This window comes from Colobus angolensis, unplaced genomic scaffold (assembly GCF_000951035.1).
Source record: "Colobus angolensis palliatus isolate OR3802 unplaced genomic scaffold, Cang.pa_1.0 Scaffold5, whole genome shotgun sequence".
Classification (NCBI taxonomy): Eukaryota; Metazoa; Chordata; class Mammalia; order Primates; family Cercopithecidae; genus Colobus; species Colobus angolensis.
In genome coordinates this window covers 22,763,436-22,768,554 of record NW_012118487.1, presented here as the reverse complement: position 1 = coordinate 22,768,554, position 5,119 = coordinate 22,763,436, and the positions used below count along the sequence as shown (strand labels likewise).

Below are 5,119 nucleotides of genomic sequence, written 5' to 3'. Positions count from 1 at the left end.
TTTTTTGGTGGAGCCTGTGGCCCAGGCTGGAGTACAGTGGCATGATCTTGGTTCACTGCAGCCTCCGCCTCCAGGGTTCAAGTGATTCTCCTGCCTCAGCCTCCTGAGTAGCTGGAACTACAGGCATACACCACCACACCCGGCTAATTTTTGTAACTTTAGTGGAGACAGGGTTTTGCCATGTTGTCCAGGCTGGTCTTGAACTCTGGACCGCAACTGATCGGCCCACCTCGGCCTCCCAAAGTGCTGGGATTACAGGCATGAGCCACCGCGCCCAACATGCCTATTGCTTCTTGACATCATTTAACTTGTCCCTCAGGCCTTCACTTTTCAAACGAATTAAATTTTGTTTCCTCTCATAACAATCTGTTTATAACTCCCCACAAGTCAGGACAGTTTTTCACCCTTAGCTCACCATTCAGAACCCTTCATATTTCATTATCTTCATCTGGCTACAGTCCCCCCAAAGTACTTAAGGAAAACAAACAAACATAGGTATCGTGCTTTCCCTCTTCTGCAAAAACCACTTTCTGCTTAGATTACCCTACCCTCACTTCTTTCCTAGGACTAAGTTTTGGTCCTTCTAGAGACTCAGTCCAAGAGACATGTCCTCAAGGATAATTATATGTCAGGCACTATGCTAAGCATCTTCCATATAGTCACAGGTTCAATTAAACCATCAGAACAACTCCGTAAGTTAAGAGCTATTATCCTCAATTAGAGCTGTAAAAGCCTAGAGCTGTAAAAGTGCAGTCTATAAGAATTTGAACATGCTTATCCAACATTACGCTAACTGGCATAACCACTAGCACGATACTCAATCACTAAGTTGTACTGCTCCTTCTTTACGCTCTCACAGCATCCTATGCATCCCTCTATATATCAAATCAACTTACATTTTTCCTATTTGATATGTTCAGTTGCTCATATTTAATAATGCATCCCAAATATTTTAACAGGGAAAAATGGGCTTGCTGATCCAACACTACAATGGAGAAAACAGATAAAATGCAAACTGAGAGCTAACAATACCTAATAGAATTGGGTTTTCATCCAATTCAAACACTTAGCTAGCTGCATGTACTTGGTCAAGTTAATTTCTCTGAGTTTCACTTTTCAGAAAGTAGGAAATAATACTATTTCAGGTTTTAAGCATAAATGAATAAATTATGTAAGACACCTGTCATAGTCCTTGGCATTTAACACATGTACAATAAAAAGTATTATAGGACTATCTCAGAAAATCTCTCAAGAGGTCATACAAATTTAGCTGAATCCACAAACTTACAGCATATTATAGTTTATGTATTATATGTAATACATATATAGAGATACCTACATTTACTTACACATAAAGCACATTGGGCCAGGCGTGGTGGCTCACACCTGTAATCCCAGTACTTTGGGAGGCCAAGGCAGCGTATCACTTGAGGTCAGAAGTTCGAGAACCAGCCTGGCCAACATTGTAAAACCTCATCTCTCCTGAAAATCTGAAACTTAGCTGGCAGTGGTGGCACATACCCGTAATTCCACCTACTTGGAAGACTGAGGCAGGAGAATTGCTTGAACCCAGGAGGCAGAGGTTGCAGTGAGCAGAGATTGTGCCACTGCACTCCAGCCTGGGCAACAGAGCAAGGCTCCATCTCAAAAAAGAAGCACAATGACATTTCACCTAAAAGCTGTCATGTCTTATAAGGTTGCTAGTCCTGAAATGATTAGTAATGGCAGTAACTTCCAAAGGCTCACTGTAGTAGTGGTATGCTTCAGAAAATTTTCCTGTACTAATTTTGGAGTAATTCAAAAGTTTTAGAATTTTAAAATACATTCTTTATTTTAAATAGCCCTCCGTATCAGGAAGTTCAGCATCCACTAACACAATTAACTTCAGATAGAACCGAAAATACAGTATTCCTGGGATGCAGAACCTGCATCCACTGGTCTTGAGCATTCATGGATTTCGGTATCTTCGGGGTGCCCTGGAACCAATGCCCTGTGTATATTCAGGGATGGGAGTAACTTGTGAAAAATTCTAACTCAACACTACAGAAAACATAGAATAATGGCTGGGAGTGGTGGCTTCAGGACTGTATTCCCAGAACTTTGGGAGGCCAAGCTGGGTGGATCACTTGAGCCCAAGAGTTCAAGACCAGCCTGAGCAACATGGCAAAATCCCATCTCTACAAAAGGAAAAGAAAGAATAGGAAAAGAAAAAGAATACTGTCTCTTACAGACCACTCTTCCCACCTGCCCACACTAAATGTGGCTATGGTAACTCCCAATACTTGCTTAATACTTTCAAATGGGTATTGTTGAGCAGAACAAGAAAGTCAGAAAGTGCATGGGAATGGGAGTGAGGTTGCACAAGGTGCTCACAGATTGGAAAAACTGAGCCTGAAGAAGTTTTAAGAATCTTGCCCAGCTGGGTGTGGTGGCTCACACTTGTAATCCCAGCACTTTGGGAGGCCAAGGTGGGTGGATCACCTTAGGTCAGGTGTTCAAGACCAGCCTGGACAACACGGTGAAACCCTGTCTCTACTAAAAATACAAAAATTAGCCGGGCATGGTGGCGCGCCTGTAGTCCCAGCTACTGGAGAGGCTGAGGCAGGAGAATGGCTCCAACCCGGGGGCAGAGGTTGCAATGCGCTGAGATGGTGCCATTGCACTCCAGCCTGGGTGACAAGAGCAAAACTCCATCTGTAAAAAAAAAAGGAAAAAAAAAAAGCCAGGCGCGGTGGCTCACGCCTGTAATCCCAGCACTTTGGGAGGCCGAGGCGGGCGGATCACAAGGTCAGGAGATAGAGACCATCCTGGCTAACACGGTGAAACCCTGTCTCTACTAAAAAAAATACAAAAAATCAGCCGGGCGTGGTGGTGGGCGCCTAAGTCCCAGCTACTCAGGAGGCTGAGGCAGGAGAATGGCGTGAACCTGGGAGGCGGAGCTTGCAGTGAGCAGAGATAGCGCCACTGTACTCCAGCCTGGGTGACACAGCAAGACTCCGTCTCAAAAAAAAAAAAAAAAATCTTGCCCAGTGTCACATAGTAAACTGCAGAAAATCATTGGAAAAAATGGTAAAATCAGAAGAAAAAATATACTTTTAAGAAAACAAGCACAAAAAAGGACTCTAGCACAGTACAAAGGACACAAGAGGTACACACTCCAGGTATCATTGTGCCCTCCTTTCCCCAATCAGACATACACACAAATCAGTCTTCTCTACTATTTAAAATCAGGACATTAAGTGAACACAACAGCTCTGCAGGCATGGTCACCACCCTAGTTTAAACCACTTATGTCTCTCTCCCAGACACACAATGGTGCCTCCAATTTCTTAAGTCTGTAGCTAAATTGACCTTTTCAAATACAAACATAATCCTTTCATATTCCAAATGAAAACATTCCACTGGTCTTTTATTACTTTATGGAAGCAGTTCTCAAACCTTACCTTGCATTATAATCACCTGGAGGTCTTGGTAAGCAATTGCTTGGGCCACAAACCCAGTTTCTGGTTTTTTCCTAAGTTCCCAGATGATGACGCTGGCCTGCGGACTGTACTTTGTGAACCTCTGCTTTAAGGAAAACAAAGCATAAAGATCCAATAAGATCTAGTCCAAATTTTTTGCCTAGCTCCCATCATGTCACATATCACAGTTATAATGTGATTTTACAGCTACTCTGCAATTCTTTACCTAACTGTAAAAACCCCTCACTAGGCAGCAAGCTTCTTGGTGGGAATGTGTCTCTAGCTTGTTTGAGGAGTAAATAAAACCTGTGGTGGATTCCAAGCTCTCAGTTTCAACCATCATCATACTGGCTGATTCTTAACATGCCTGCACCTAAGCTCCTCATCTACAAAGTTGAAATGATATTTCGTACCTGTAAGACCCTTGTGAGGATTAAAGGATGCTTACATAGTTCGAGGGTGCAGGCGATGTAGGCTGGTGGGTTCTCAAATGGCAGCTACCACTTCGCTCCCTTAACTCCCCAACCCCCACTTCCAAACATGTACATTAACTCTTTGAAGATATAACATGGCCACTTCATAAACCCTAATTCAGATCATAACATTTAAAGCTTAACTGACGCAGGCCCACCACCCCCATTCTAACTCTACAATCCTGAATTTTTCACAAGAGCTACGCCAGAGACTAAGGAGATCCAGTCGTGGGCAGGCTGCGACCCGGAGGTTTAGGCACAGCGACTGTTCAGGAAGCACCTGCCCAGTTAAGCCTCCTGGCGAGGCCCTTCTGGGCCTTTCCTGTAGCCTTCCCAGCTCACCTGGAGCAGACGGATCAGTAACCCCGGCCAGAGGATGATCAGGACCCACCAAGCCCACGCGAAGAAGGCCTCAAGACTCCCAACGCCACCAAGTGTGCGACTTCCTGCCTGGGGCTCAGCCTGCGCGATGGTTGGCGGTTCCCCCGGGAGTGGGCGGGAAGGGCCTGCGCATGCTCTGTGACCCTGGGTGCAGGGATCGTGTGAAGATTGAGAACTGGGTGCACCGTCTTCTGTGATCAGGGACCTGTTGACCCCGACTGGCATTTAATTCCCTTGGCTGTCTTTTCGGATTCTTGTCATTTTTTGTTTTTTGTTTTTTTTGGGGGGGGTACGGAGCCTTGCTCTGTCGCCCAGGCTGGAGTGCAGTGGCCGCATCTCAGCTCACTGCAAGCTCTGCCTCCCGGGTTTACGCCATTCTCCTGGCTCAGCCTCCCGAGTGGCTGGGACTACAGGCGCCCGCCACCTCGCCCAGCTAGTTTTTTGTATTTTTTAGTAGAGACGGGGTTTCACCGTGTTAGCCAGGATGGTCTCGATCTCCTGACCTCGTGATCCGCCCGTCTCGGCCTCCCAAAGTGCTGGGATTACAGGCTTGAGCCACCGCGCCCGGCATCATTTTTTATTTATATGAGTAAACTTGAGGGTCCAAGTAAGTCTGCAAGTTGGTTTTAAAAGCTTCACCAGCATAGCGTCCCCTCCCAGATTGTAAGGGAGTGGAGAGCTTTACAGGGTCAACTGCTTCCCATAGCCTGGGGTCACAGGGTGGAGTCGTTGAGAACTGGCTACTTTTGAAAGACAGAGAAACAAACACCCTTTTGGATTAGTTTTTTGTTTGTTTGTTTGTTT

General features: G+C 45.5%; 1 protein-coding gene across 3 annotated transcripts in view; it reads right to left on the bottom strand.

The window, feature by feature from the left end:
- The window catches only part of LOC105524417 (tripartite motif-containing protein 60-like), an 8,975-nt gene extending 4,559 nt beyond the window's left edge, over nt 1-4,416 (bottom strand). Inside the window, exons 1-2 of one of the 3 annotated variants that reach the window (XM_011959674.1) lie at nt 4,277-4,416; nt 3,444-3,567 (exon numbers count right to left, since the gene is read on the bottom strand). The gene's annotated coding sequence lies outside the window, so the exon portion shown is untranslated. Of the gene's footprint in view, nt 1-3,443; nt 3,568-3,874 lie in introns of all 3 variants that reach the window. The other 2 variants (XM_011959676.1, XM_011959675.1) reach the window with 2 other exon arrangements.
- Between the last annotated feature and the right edge of the window lie 703 nt (nt 4,417-5,119).